We start from the raw sequence: 15013 nt of genomic DNA on the forward strand, positions 1-15013 counted from the left end.
CTATTCTGTTGGTATGAGGAAAAGTATTAAGAATGAAGCATTATTATTGGTTGATAACATTAAAGAATTTGATAAGAAATATTCTATTGTTCCTAGTAAGGAGCTTTATAAACAGAGAGTCGAGCTTCAAATAGAATATAATTTATTACTTACATCCTCGATTGAAAACCAATTAATGAAAACCAGAAGTGAGTTTCACATACATAGTGATAAATCGGCTAAATTATTAGCTAATCAATTGAAAACTGCCTTGATGAAACACCAAATCATTAAGATTGTAAACAAGATGATAATTTGACAGTTATTCATGATGAAATAAACAAATCTTTTCAAAATTTTTATACCTCTTTATATAATTCTGATTTTCCCAATGATCCTAATACTATGAATGACTTCTTAAGGAAATTGAATTTTCCGAAATGATCACCTGAAGAATGTTTAATATTAGAAACTTCCATTACAGATGAAGAAATAAAAGGTGTTATTCATTCAATGAATTCTTTTAAAGCACCAGGTCTAGACAGTTATACAGTAGAATTTTTAAAATGCTTTTCTTCTATTCTCTCTCCTTGGCAAAGTAGAGTTTTAAAAGAATCAATTAGATTGGGTAAATTACCACAATCATTTTATAGGGCTTCTATTTCCTTCATATTAAAAAAGAATAAAGATCCCACTGAGTGTGCATCATATCGACTGACATCTTTGTTGAATGTAGATCCCAAGATTTTTTCTAAGATATTGACAATTAGATTGGAGAAGGTGTTACCTCGAACTATTTCTGTGGATCAAACTGGATTTATTAAAAACCGGTACTCTTCTTTTAACATTAGGAGATTAATGAATATTGTTTACACTCCATCATGTAGTACTCCAGAATGTGTCATTTTATTGGATGCTGAGAAATCATTTGACAGAGTTGAATGGCCATATTTATTTACTGTATTTGAGAAATTTAATTTTAGTTTGACATTTATATCTTGGGTTAAATTGATATATCATACCCCAGTAGCTTCGGTTAACACTAATAATCAAAGATCTCCCTTTTTTCATTTATTTCGGGGCACCAGGCAAGGTTGTCCTCTTAGCCCATTACTATTTGATATTGCTCTGGAACCTTTAGCAATTGCTATTTGCGAATCATCTAATATTTTTGGTATTACCTGAGGGAATGAGATACATAAACTATCATTATATGCAGATAATTTATTATTGTATATCTCTAATCCTGAGGAATCCATTCCCGCAGTTTTATCTTTGTTAGCTCAGTTTAGTAATTTTTTGGGTTACAGACTGAATCTTAATAAGAGCAATCTATTTCCTCTAAATATGCACATCACATATATGGACATTTAGCTTTTAAATTGTTTACCGACTATTTTATTTATTTAGGGATCAAAATGACCAAAAAACATAAAGATTTATTTAAAGCCAACTTTCTACCTTTAATTGATGAGAGTAAACAATTATTTACTAATTGGTCACCAATGTTTTTGTCATTGATAGGCCAGATCAATGCTATCAAGATGATAATATTACCTAAATTTTTATATTTATTTCAAGCGGTACCAATTTTTATTCCGAAATCTTCTTTTTTTCTCTGTTAAACTTTTTTTTATTGTTTTCAAATAGTTACAGAATAAATGTGTGTGAAAAAAAGTGTTACCCATCCCCCCTCCCCTTAACCCCTCCCCCCTAACATCCCTATTAAAAAAAATAAGAAAGAAAGAAAAAAAAAAGAATGCCTGGATATTGGAAGATCCCCACATGCTCCATGGAGTTCGTAATAACTTTAGTATATATATTTATTTCTTTCCCCAAGTAACCAATTATTTCATCTTCAGAGCACCTGTATATTTAATCCTGTCTTTTGTAAATAAGGGTGCCAAATTTTCAAAAATGTTTCATATTTATCTCTTAAATTATAAGTAATTTTTTCAAGTGGAATACAGCCATAAATTTCATTCTTCCAACGATCTATACTTAGATATGTATCCGATTTCCAAGTCACTGCAATGCTTTTTTGGCTACTGCCAATGCAATCTTTATAAATTCTTTCTGATATTTATTCAATTTGGATATCGGTTTTATCCCTTCAATATCACCTAGTAAAAGTAATATTGGATTGTGTGGAAGTTGTATTCCAATAATTTGTTCCAATAAAACTCTTAAATTTGTCCAAAAAGGGTGAGGAAGTTTCTTTGGAAAGGTAAGATGTCAAGAATATCGTTGGAAAAATTGACATGGAAATTTGAGCTAGGAGGGTTACAACTTCCAAATTTTAAGAATTATTATAAAGCAAATCAACTTAGATTTATTGCATCTTTTTTTGAGAAAGATAAACCGGCATGGATCAGAATAGAACTAGATAAAATAGGAGAAAACATACCAGAAGACTTTATATATAAATGGGAATCTAAATGGATACGGGAAAAGAAAGAATCTCCTATATTAAAACATTTGATTGATTTATGGAATAAGATAAATGTTGACGATGAGACAAAGAAATCCTTATTAGTAAAGAGATCTTTAATCCAAAATCTTTTTTTGATAGTGTTGATTCTAAAATCTCTTCTTATATTTGGCAGAATAAAACTCTGAGGCTAGGCAAAAAATACTTACAGAAGTCTAAAAAGGAGGGTGGTCTGGCGCTGCTGAATTTTAGATTTTATTATTGGGCAATTAATTTTCACTATTTGAAATTTTGGTTATGGGACTTGGATATAACTTTAAGCCCTCATTGGGTAAATCTCAAATGTAAATCGGTAGAAGGGTTTTCACTGGGTTCTATTCTAGGGATTTTGCTTCCCTTTGCTCTTTCTAAATTGCATAAACAATTAGATAACCAAATAGTTAAATATACTTCATGAATATGGTTTCAATTTCGGAAATTTTTTGGGCTAAATCATTTTATTCTAGCAAGTCATATTATATCTAACTATTTTTTTCTATCCCTCTATTATGGATCAAGCCTATTTGATTTGGAAAACTAAAGGTATTTCACGATTTTGTGATTTATTTTTGGATTATTGTTGCAAGTCATTTGAGCAATTATCTAACAAATATAATTTACCTAGATCTCATTTCTTTAGGTATTTACAGGTTAGAAACTTTTTAAATACCATCCTTCCTACTTTCCCGAACTTATATTCTACGGATAGTTTGGAAATTTTTTTAGATTTAAATCCTTCTCAGAAAGGTGCAATAGCATCTACCTACAACATAATTATGAAAATTCGTTCAGATGCATCTAATAAAATTAAAAACGATTGGGAAAGGGAACAAGCTTACCTTACCTATCGAAAAATGGGAAAACATTTTTCAGTTAACTCATCCTCTACATGCGCTAAACATTTGTTGATACAGTTCAAAGTAGTTCATAGGGCCCATACGTCCAAGGATAAATTAGCTCGTTATTATTCTCATATAAGTCCAGTATGTGACAGATGTCATTCTGAGACTGCTTCTTTAACTGATGTGTTTTGCTCATGTTCTGCTCTGAAAAACTATTGGGAAGATAGCTTTGATATTATCTCAACTGTTTTGAATATTGATTTACAACCTCATCCTATTACGGCAATTTTTGGTTTACCAATGATAGAACCACACCATTTAACCTCTTCAGCATGTCGGATGATTGCATTTCGCACATTAATGGCTAAAAGATCGATTTTACTAAATTGGAAGGAGATTAATCATCCCACCACATTTCATTGGTTCTCTCAAACTATGTTATGTTGAAACTTGAAGAAAAAAAATCCAAAGTGTTATATACGACCCTTATATTAAATTTGATCAGACTTGGAGGCCTTTTATTCAACACTTTCATATGATGTGATTTGACCTCTTTCCAAACCTATTCTTGTGTTAATGTATGTAGGGAGGTTCAGAACTGGTGACACTAATGGCCCTGTTTTTTTTTGATGCTGTAAACAGCTCATTTTCTTTTCTTTTCTTAGTTTTTTTTCTGTTAGGTTAGTATTGGTTAGGTTAGTTATTTTAGGGGGTATATATATTTTTTGATTTCTTTCTTCTTTTTTAGTCTTTTTGGATATGTTAATCCTTTTTTTTGTGAACTCTCCATTTGTATTTGAACATCTTTAGGAGGTTTATTACCTTTGTACTAACAGAATATATAATTATATATGTTATCTAATAACAATGTAATCCCAACAATTGTGTAGCAATACTATATATATCCACTATTTTGATATTAATAAAAAGATTTAAAAAGAAAAAAAAAAGAACATAGTGTAGTACAGCACAGTACAGCCCTTTGGCCCACAATGTTGTGCCGACCCTTAAACCCTACCTCCCATATAACCCCCCACCTTAAATTCCTCCATATGCTTGTCTAGCAGTCTCTTAAATTTCACTAGTGTATCTGCCTCAACCACTGACTCAGGCAGTGCATTCCATGTACCAAACATTCTATGAGTAAAAAACCTTCCTCTAATAACCCCCTTGAACTTCCCGCCCCTTACCTTAAAGCCATGTCCTCTTGTACTGAGCAGTGGTGCCCTGGGGAAGAGGCACTGGCTTTCCACTCTATCTATCCTCTTAATATTTTGTATACCCCATCCTCTTTCTCTCCAAGGAGTAAAGCCCTAGCTCCCTTAATCTCTGATCATAATGCTTACTCTCTAAACCAAGCAGCATCCTGGTAAATCTCCTCTGTACCCTTTCCAGTGCTTCCACATCCTTCCTATAGAGAGGCAACCAGAACTGGACACAGTACTCCATGTGTGGCCCTACCAGAGTTTTATAAAGCTGCATCATTACCTCACAACTCTTAAGCTCTATCCCTCAACTTATGAAAGCAAACACCCCATAAGCTTTCTTAACTACCCTATCTACTATGAGGCAACTTTCAGAGACCTATGGACATGTACCCCCAGATCCCTCTGCTCCTCCACATTACCAAGTATCCTGCATTTACTTTGTACTCTGCCTTGGAGTTTGTCCTTCCAAAATGTACCACCTCACACTTCTCCGGGTTGAACTCCATCTGCCACTTCTCAGCCCACTTCTGCATCCTATCAATGTCTCTCTGCAATCTTTGACAATCCTCTACACTATCCACAACACCACCAACTTTTGTGTCATCTGCAAACTTGCCAACCCACCCTTCTACCCCCACATCCAGGTCATTAATAAAAATCACGAAAAGCAGAGGTCCCAGAACCAACACTTGTGGGACACCACTAGTCACAACCCTCCAATCCGAATGTACTCCCTCCATCATGACCCTCTGCTTTCTGCAGGTGAGCCAATTCTGAATACACCTGGCCAAACGTCCCTGGATCCCATGCCTTCTGACTTTCTGAATAAGCCTACCATGTGGAACCTTGTCAAATGCCTTACTAAAATCCATGTAGATCACACCCACTGCACTACCCTCATCTATATGACTGGTCACCTCCTCAAAGAACTCTATCAGGTTTGTTAGACACGTTATGCCATTCACAAAGCCATGCTGACCATCCCTGATCACACCATGATTCTCTAAACGTCCATCGATCCTATCTCTAAGAATCCTTTTCAACAGCTTTCCCACCACAGACGTAAGGCTCACTGGTCTATAATTATCTGGACTATCCCTACTAACTTTTTTGAACAAGGGGACAACATTTGCCTCCCTCCAGTCCTCCAGTACCAGTCCCGTAGACAACAAGGACATAAAGATCCTATCCAGAGGCTCAGCAATCTCTTCCCTCACCTCGTGGAGCAGCCTGGGGAATATTCCATCAGGCCCCGGGGACTTATCCGTCCTAATGTATTTTAACAACTCCAACACCTCCTCTCCCTTAATATCAACATGCTTCAGAACATCAACCTCACTCATGTTGTCCGCACCTTCATCAAGTTCCCTCTCAGTGGTGAATATGAAGAGAAGTATTCATTAAGGGTCTCGCTCACTTCCACAGCCTCTCGGCACATCTTCCCATCTTTATCTCCAATCGGTCCTATCTTCACTCCTGTCAACCTTTTATTCTTCACATAATTGAAGAATGCCTTGGGGTTTTCCTTTACCCTACTCACCAAGGCCTTCTCATGCCCCCTTCTTGCTCTCCTCAGCCCCTTCTTAAGCTCCTTTCTTGCTACCCTATATTCCTCAATAAACTCATTTGATGCTTGCTTCCTAAACCTCACCTATGCTGCCTTCTTCCATCTGACTAGATTCTCCACCTCACTTGTGAGGGTGAAGGGTTCCTTCACCCTACCATTATTTATCTTCCTCACTGGGTCAAATTTATCCCTAACATCCAGCAAGAGATTCCTAAAGTTCTAGCCTTCTAGCCTCATAATTTTCCCTTCCCCAATTAAAAATTTTCCTGTCTTCTCTGATTCTATCCTTTTCCATGATAATGCTAAAGGTCAGGGAGCAGTGGTCAGTCCCCAAGATGCTCACCCACTGAGAGATCTGTGACCTGACCCAGTTCATTACCTAATACTAGATCTAGTCTGGCATTCCCCCTAGTCGGCCTGTCAACATACTGTGACAGCAATCCGTCCTGGACGCACTTAACAACCTCTGCCCCGTCTAAACCATTGGAACTAATCAGGTGCCAATCAATATTAGGGAAGTTAAAGTCACCCATGATAACAACCCTGTTATTTTTGCACCTTTCCAAAATCTGCCTCCCAATTTGCTCCTTGGTATCTTTGCTGCTACCAGGGGACCTAGAGAATACTCCCAATAGAGTAACTGCTCCCTTCCTGTTCCTGACTTTTACCCATTCTGTCTCAAAAGAGGATCCTGCTACGTTACACACCCTTTCTGTAGCTATAATATTATCTCTGACCAGAAATGAGACCCCTCCTCCCTTTTTCCCCTCTCTCTATCCCTTTTAAAGCACTAAAATCCAGGAATATTGAGAATCCATTCCTGCCCTGCTGCCAGCCAAGTCTCTGTTTATTTAGTCTACTTTTATATAGACTATTATAAATAGTCTACTATTTTATTTTGTCTAACTATGTGTATGACTGTACAGTTCCCGGCAGTCTATTCCATATACCACCTCTTTGCCCATTCTCTTCATCTAAGTCCTTTGCAGACTCTTGGCTTTCCCAACACAACCTGTCCCTGCACCTTTCTTTTGTATCATCCACAATCTTGGACAGAAAGTCATCAATTTCATCATCCAGATCATACACACACAATGCAAATAGAAGTAGTTCCAACACAGACTCCTGTGCAACACCAGTGGTCATCAGCAGCCAATCCATAAAGGATCCCTTTATTCCCATTCCCTGTCTCCTGCCAATCAGCCAATGCTCTATCCATGCCAGTACCTTTCCTGTGCTACCTTGGACTCTTAACTTGTTAAACAGTCTCATGTGTGGTACCTTATCAAAGGCCTTCTGAAAATCCAAGTACACAAAATCCACCAATTCTCTTTTGTCTAGCCTACTTACTACTTTTGCAAAAAACTTGAACTGATTTGCCTGACAAGATTTTCCCTTAAGGAAACTATATTGACTTTAGACAATTTTAAGATGTGCCTTAAAGTATCCTGAAACCAGACCCTTAAAAAGGACTCCCAAAATTGTCTAAACACAGAGGTCAGGCTAACTATAATTTCCTTTCTTCCGCCTCCCTCCCTTGAAATATAGATTGATATTTGCAATCTCCAGTCCTTTGGAGCCATGCCAGAATCTATTTGATTCTTGAAATGTCACTGCTAATGCCTCCACAATTTCTTCAGCTGAATCCTTTAGAAGCCTGGGGCTTGCATCATCTTTTCCAGGTGATTTTTCTACCGTTAGACCTATCGATTTCTTAAGCACCTTCTCCCTAATAATAGCAACTGTACTCAGTTCTGCACTTTGAAACTACTAGTGTCCTCCACAGTGTAGAATAATGCAAAATATTTATTTAATTCATTTGACATTTCCTTATCCCTCATTACTATCTTTCCTGTGTCATTCTCCAGCAGTCCAATATCTACTCCCTGCTCTCTTTTGCTCTTTATATATCTAAAAAAACCCTTTCAATATCAATTTTGATAGTATTGGCTAGCTTACCTTCATATTTCACCTCTTTGCCACATATGTTTTTTTGTTTGTTACCCTAGAGGTCCTGCTTTTTAGCTTTCTATCTAACTCTCTCAAGTTTCTCTTGAGGACCTGGTCACTTTTCCTTCCTATATCATTGGCACCATTATGTACCAAGGCATTTGGGTTCTCACCCTCCCCATTTAGAAAGTCATGGACAGGATTTGAGATGTCCTGATCCTAACACCGGGGAGGCAACATACAATCCAGGCGTCTCTAACATATCCACAGAATCTCACCTCCATTACTATGAATAAGGAAACTCCAATCACTACTGCATCCCTTCTTTTTTTCCCTTCCTTCTGAGCCACGGTCAGAACCCTTGCATGGTCACCACCACTCCCCTAACAGAATCCAAAGCAGTATACTTGTTATCGAGGGAACAACCACAGTTGTAAACTGTACTAGCTGCTTATTTCCCTTCCATCTTCTGACAGTCACATATTCATCTGCTATCTGCAACCCAGAGGTAACCACTTTCCTGCAGCTCCTATCTGCGATCTCCTCAGTTTCCCTTTCTTTGACGCAGTGTCTGTGGTGCTGCAGCTTGATGCATCTGGTTTCTAAACAGGTCTCCAAGAATTCCCACATCTCACGTGAAGAACAATACATCTCTAAGTGTACAGTTAGGGCAGTAGGAAAGTCCCTAGGGTCTTTCCTACTGCCCTACCTATACACTTGAGATGAGGTGAGCACTTGAGATGAGCAAGAAAAAGCTTACCGGATACCGATGTCACCCAAGCACTTTCGCTGAAGACTGTTGAGCCAAAGCCAAAAGTTTCCTCACTAACACTGTGCACTCCAACAATGGCCGCTCCCCTTGCAACAGTCGTATTTTTATTTGACTTTGCTAATGAATCTTGAGCTCTGATTGGCTGCTGTTCAAATGCTGAGAAAATGGCTCTGAAGCACTGATGTTGTTTATGAAATGCACAGTGAATTGTAAATATGTTAGGCTTCACTTTTTTCAAGAAAGTAATAATCCCATGATGGCATCCTGTCATTGATGGTGCCCCATCTGTTGCAGAAACAAGAACGTTGGTGGGAGAAAAGTCCTTCTCTTTGAAAAATTGTTCAACCATGCATGACATCCTCTTCATATGTTTGTAGTCCCTTTGCAAATAACAACTCTTGAACCACTTCATCTTTTTGGAAGTGAATATAACCAAGAAGCAAAGATTTGTTGCCTGGCAAAGTTGACTCATTCAACTGGAAATCAGATTCAGTTGTCTTAATTACATTGTAGAATGTGTCTTCCACCTTCTCAGACTTTTCATCTATTCATCTTTGAACAGAGTTGTCATTGCATAAGAATGGTTTAATTATTTGGTCTACTGAGTGATGCAAATCCATACACAAAACCTCCCTCACTGCTGGTGGAATCAGTTAATCTCCAATTGTATGGGTCTTTCCAGATTTGGCATGAGAAATGAAATGTATAAAGCACTGAATCCATCACTGTTTTGTTGTGAAGAGCTGGCAAACATGTTTCAAAGCATTCTCCATTTCTGAAAGTTTACACTAAAGTGATTGAAAATAAACTAAGTTCTTGTTTGCTTTATCAGAGAATTTTCTCTTCAAATGTGCAAGGAGCTCGGATGGTTTCATTATCTCATTTGAAAAATGCTTTTTCACACAGAAGACACACTGGCTTTTGTTAGTTGCTTGATGCTGGTATAAATTCATATTTCAGATATTCCACACTTTACTGTCTGCACTTATTTTTTTATCCGCTTCTGCCAATTTTATTATAGATAAATAACCATGGTCAATTGCTTATTATTTAAGTCCAACACTGCAATCAATAAAAGTTATGACATCATAATATCTCGGGCAAAACATAATAATCTTCCTGAAGGTACATAAACTGAAGCAATGATATCGTGGTTGGGTTGTGATCAAGACCCTCAAATGGGCAGATTCTGAACTTTATCCCGTTGAATGCTGTACCCTTAAACATAGGAATTGCATCACTGTATGATAAGAGTATGGGAATCATCTTGGCTAACACTGTACTACAGTAGTGATCAGCAATAATTCACAGGATGGGCACAGAAATAATATGATTTCTTCAGTCCATATTTATCATGATATGCCAAATACAGAAATGTCATATTGCTTTTCAATATTTGTAACCCGCTTCGAGCAAAGTCTAAGAGAATGTAGGTCAGCAAGAGATGACGAGATTGCAGGGTTATTGTAATCAATTCAAAGTTCAAAGTACTTTATTATCAAAGTATGTATAGACTATATGACCTTCAGATTTGTCTCTTTACAGGCAGCCACAAAACAAACCCAAAAGAACCCATTAAAAAACTGACAATCACCTCATAAGCAGAGAGAGAAAAAAAACAAACCGTGCAGACAATAAAAGTAAACAAGTAGTATTTGGAACAGAAGTGAACCTCAGACACAAAGCCCAGAGCAGCTGGAGCAGGCCCCAGCCGCAGCCTCAGTTCAGTGTAGAGCACAATAAACATCGCAGAGCAGTGAACAGAACCGGCCCGACCCTCACCTCTCCTCCTAACACTCTGCATTTATAATCCATCTGGTCTGGCATTTAGATCACCTGAACATTGGGTCATTCATCGCATGAGGACCTGGGCCTGTCGCATCGATGTACTCTGATCCTGCACCCTGCTGCAAAGTTATATACATACCTGAACTTTCCAAATCATCCTGGTGATTAGATCAATCAAACCACTCTCTGTTTACGTGGACATGTCTCGAATCTACGGTTCCTCCCCTCCAAACTACCTCCACTCCACTTGCATCAAACATGGCTTGACCTCACTCCATCTTTGCCTTGAACATGCTTTGACCTCAAACCAAATTTGCCTCGAACATACGTTCACTTTACAATGCATCCACAAGCTTCAACATTCAAATCAAACTCATCTTCACGAACCTCTTCATTGTTGTTGGAGATCGTTTACCATCAGCTTTTCCATAAAAAAGATTATGGTCAGTGATGGTACAAGTATGAGGATCAAATGCTTATAACAAGTAATTAATGTCTTAAGATAATTTCTTTATCCCTTAGCTGCACCACCCACCTTGCTACTGATTGCCCCTACCCCAACTGCCCCCTTTATCATTACTACCCGCTAATAACCTTTTACTGTCCCATTTGGAGCGATATCACCCACTTTGGGAACCACAGTCCTTAACTCTTTAATTGGCTGAAAACACAATATATCAACACTGGTTCACATAAGTTCTCTGTTTGCTAGTTGAGAGACTTTGTTTCCATTGACCACGTTTATTAAAGTTTCTGCTTAATGCTGCAGAATGCATCACATTGCCGTTGACTATTTTGTTTAAAATGGTGATTGTCAGCCAGTGTGTGAGGCCATTTGTCTGATGGCATCTCCAGAAGGATATTTATCCCCTGAGAGAGGGTGAATTTGTGTAATTTTAAGGGAGAATCAGCAAAGCACCTACTAACGGAAGGGGAATGATTTGAACTTTATTTTATTCACTTGATTGAACTGAGTGAAGAGGATAGCAGCCAGTGTGGAGGAGTCAATGGTTATGTTAGAACCACAACAGAATTTTCACACCATCAGCAAATCTATAACTGCGTTTTCAGATATTTTCCTTCCTGTACTGGGTGACATGATTCAGATCGGCAAGTGGCTACATACAGCTCCAATGCCACATTCAAGTTTGCTGATAACGCCACTATCATAGGCTGATGATGAATCAGGATATCAGAGAGAGATTGAAAATCTGGCCGTGATGCCATAACAACCTCTTGCTCAATGTCAGCAAGACCAAGGAGCTGAACGTTGACTTCTGAAGGAGGAAACCAGAGGTCCATGAGCCAGTCCTCATCTGAGGATCAGAGTTGGAGAGGGTCAGCAACTTTAAATTCCTCGGTGTTATTATTTCAGAGGATCTGTCCTGGGCCCAGCACCCAAGTGTGGTAACAAAGAAAGCACGGCAGCCCCTCTACTTCCTTAACAGTTTGTGGAGATTTGGCATGACATCTAAAACTTTCACAAACATCCTTAGATCTGTAGTGGAGTGTTTATCAACTGGCTGAATCACAGCCTGGTAGAGAAATACCAATGCCTTTGAATGGGAAATCCTACAAAAAGTAGTAGATACTGCCCAGTCCTTTACAGTTAAAGCCCTCCCCACTGCTGAGCAATACAGCAGCATCTGTCATCACAAATCCCCGCCCCCTCCCCCCCACACAGGACATACTCTCTTCTCATTGCTGAAATCAGGAAAGAGGTACGGGAGCCTCGACACCCACACCACCAAGTTCAGAATCAGTTATTGCCCCTCAGCCATCAGGTTTTTGAACTGTAGGAGATAACTTCACTCAACTTCACAGATCCCATCATTGAGATGTTCCCGCAGCCCACAGACTCAATTGTCCTGACTCTTAATTGATATTTCTTGCTTACTTATCTTTTTATTATTTCTTTCTTTTTGTATTTGCACAGTTTGTTGTCTTGTGCACATTGATTGAACACAGAAGCTGGTGTGGTCTTTCATGAATTCTATTGTAGTTATTATTCTATTAAGTTTTTATTAAGTATGCCCACAAGGAAATGAATCTCAGGGTTGTATATGGTGACATAAATGTCGGTCGATAATAAATATACTTTGAAGTCTGAAATTTGTTAAGATTCTTTTCCCAGATCCCAGCTGTTATTTGTCCTCATCCCTCTGTAACTTTCAGTCTCCATCCCACACTTTCTCACACACTTTCCACCCATCCAGAACAAGGAGAGGATTTTCTTGTCTTCAACATCCACCTCACCAGCATCTACTTTCAGATGTCACCATTGTTCCCAGTGTAACCAGACATCTCCAGGCCCTTTTTCAGGTTATTCTCCTCTCCCCCACCCCCCCCCCCTCCTCAGTCCAAAGGATTTCACATCACTGGTCGCTGATGATCATCACATTTTCAAAATCAGAGTAACCTTTACCATCACTGAACATTGATTCAATGACCCTGGTGGCAACCAGCAGAGTGCATTATGTCTGCAGTTACCAACTTAATTTTGATTGATGGTAATCTTGATGTTCCTGGTCCAAACATGTTGTGAAGGAGGGAACATCATCACGATTTGTGAAATTTTGGCCTTTTGCTGATAATGACACTGTTAAATCTGTACACAGATCCATCACCAAGGACCCTCACCATCCAGGCCATGCTCTCTTTTCACTGCTGCCTTTGGCAAGGAGGTACAGGAGCCTTAGGTCCAACACCACCAGGCTTAGGAACAGTTATTACCCTTCAGTCATCAGGCTCCTGAACCATCGTGGATAATTTACTCACCTTAACACTGAACTGATGACTGAACACAACCTATGGACTCATTTCAAGAACTTTACAACTCTTGTTCTCAGCATTCTTTCTTTCTTTCTTTCCTTGTTTGTTTTCCTATCTGTGTTTGTTTATGTATTTATTCATTTATTTGTGTTTGTGTTTATTTATTTTTATTTACACAGTTTGTCTTCTTTTGCACAGTTTTCTTTTCCATCTTTGTGTGCAGTTTGTCATCGATTCTACTGTATTTCTTTGTTCTACTGTGAATGCCGGCAATTAAATGAATCTCAGGGTAGCACATGGTGTCATATACATACAATGATAATGCTTAATTTGAACTTTGAACTTGAGGCAGTCTAGACTGCCAGCAGCAGTGATACCATTCACTTCCGATAAGGGAAATGGTATGATGTTGGTAAGACCTCAGACAAAGTCAGGACTCAAAAGATTGAGCATGGTGAGACTTGTGTCCTGAATGGCATGGTAGAGGTATCGTAGGAAAGGCAGAAAAGTTCTGGGCAAGGATCAAAATGTGGAATTATGTTATTGCAGACTTTAGTGAGACTTGGTTACAGAATGGGCAGGACTGGCAGATCAGGATTCTGGGGTTCCTACAGGAGGCAAGTGCAGAAATTCTGGGACCCGAGCAAAGATATTTAAATCATCCTTATGTCAGGATAGTTAAGATAGGATTGGAGGATAGACAATGTTGTTCTGTTCTTCAAGAAAGGCTGTAAACATGAACCAGGAAATTATAGGCTAGTGAGTCTGAAATCAGTTATGGAAAAGGCATTGGAAATCATTCCAAGAGACCAGATATATAAGCGTTTTGATAGACATGGACTGATTAGAGATAGCTGGTATGGTTTTCTGTGGGTAGATAAAGTCAGATTAATCTTATAGATTTTATTGAGGATGTTAACAGGAAAGTTGAAGGATGTTGTCTATATGGATTTTAGCAAGGCATTTTTACAAAGTCCTGCATGGAAGGTTCAGTCACTTGGCATTGAAGATGAGGTGGTAAATTGGACTAGATATTAACTTTGTGGGAGAAGCCAGAGAGTGGTCTTAGGTAATTGCCTCTCTGACAGGAGTCTGTGACTAGTGGTGTGCCACAGGACTGGTGCAGGGTTCATTGTTGTTTGTCATCTATATCAATGACCTAGAAGATAATGTAGTCAACTGGATCAGCAAATTTGTGGATTACACCAAGATTGTGGTGTAGTGGGCAGCAAGACAGACTACCATGGCTTGCAGTCGGTTATGGGTCAGTTAGCAAAATGGGCTGAAAAATTGACATGTGGAAGTTAATACAGACAAGTGTGAGGGGTTGCACTTCAATAGGACCAACCAAGGTAGGTCTTACACAGTGAATGATAAGACACTGAGCAGAATGCTAGAACAAAGGGATCTGAGGGTACTGGTCCATAATACATTAAAAATGTTGTTACAGGTATATAGGATCATAACAGGATCAGAAGGAAACCCTTTGGGACATTGGTCTTCATAAATCAAAGTACTGCGTACAGGAGATGGGATTTTGAAATTGTATAAGACATTGGTGAGGTCTAGAGTGGATTACAGCACATAATTCTCTGCAACATCCACCATCTCCAAAGGAATCCCACCAGCAAGCACACCTTTCCCTCGACCCCCCACCCCACTCCC

Source organism: Hemitrygon akajei, chromosome 10 (genome assembly GCF_048418815.1).
Source record: "Hemitrygon akajei chromosome 10, sHemAka1.3, whole genome shotgun sequence".
Taxonomy (NCBI): Eukaryota; Metazoa; Chordata; class Chondrichthyes; order Myliobatiformes; family Dasyatidae; genus Hemitrygon; species Hemitrygon akajei.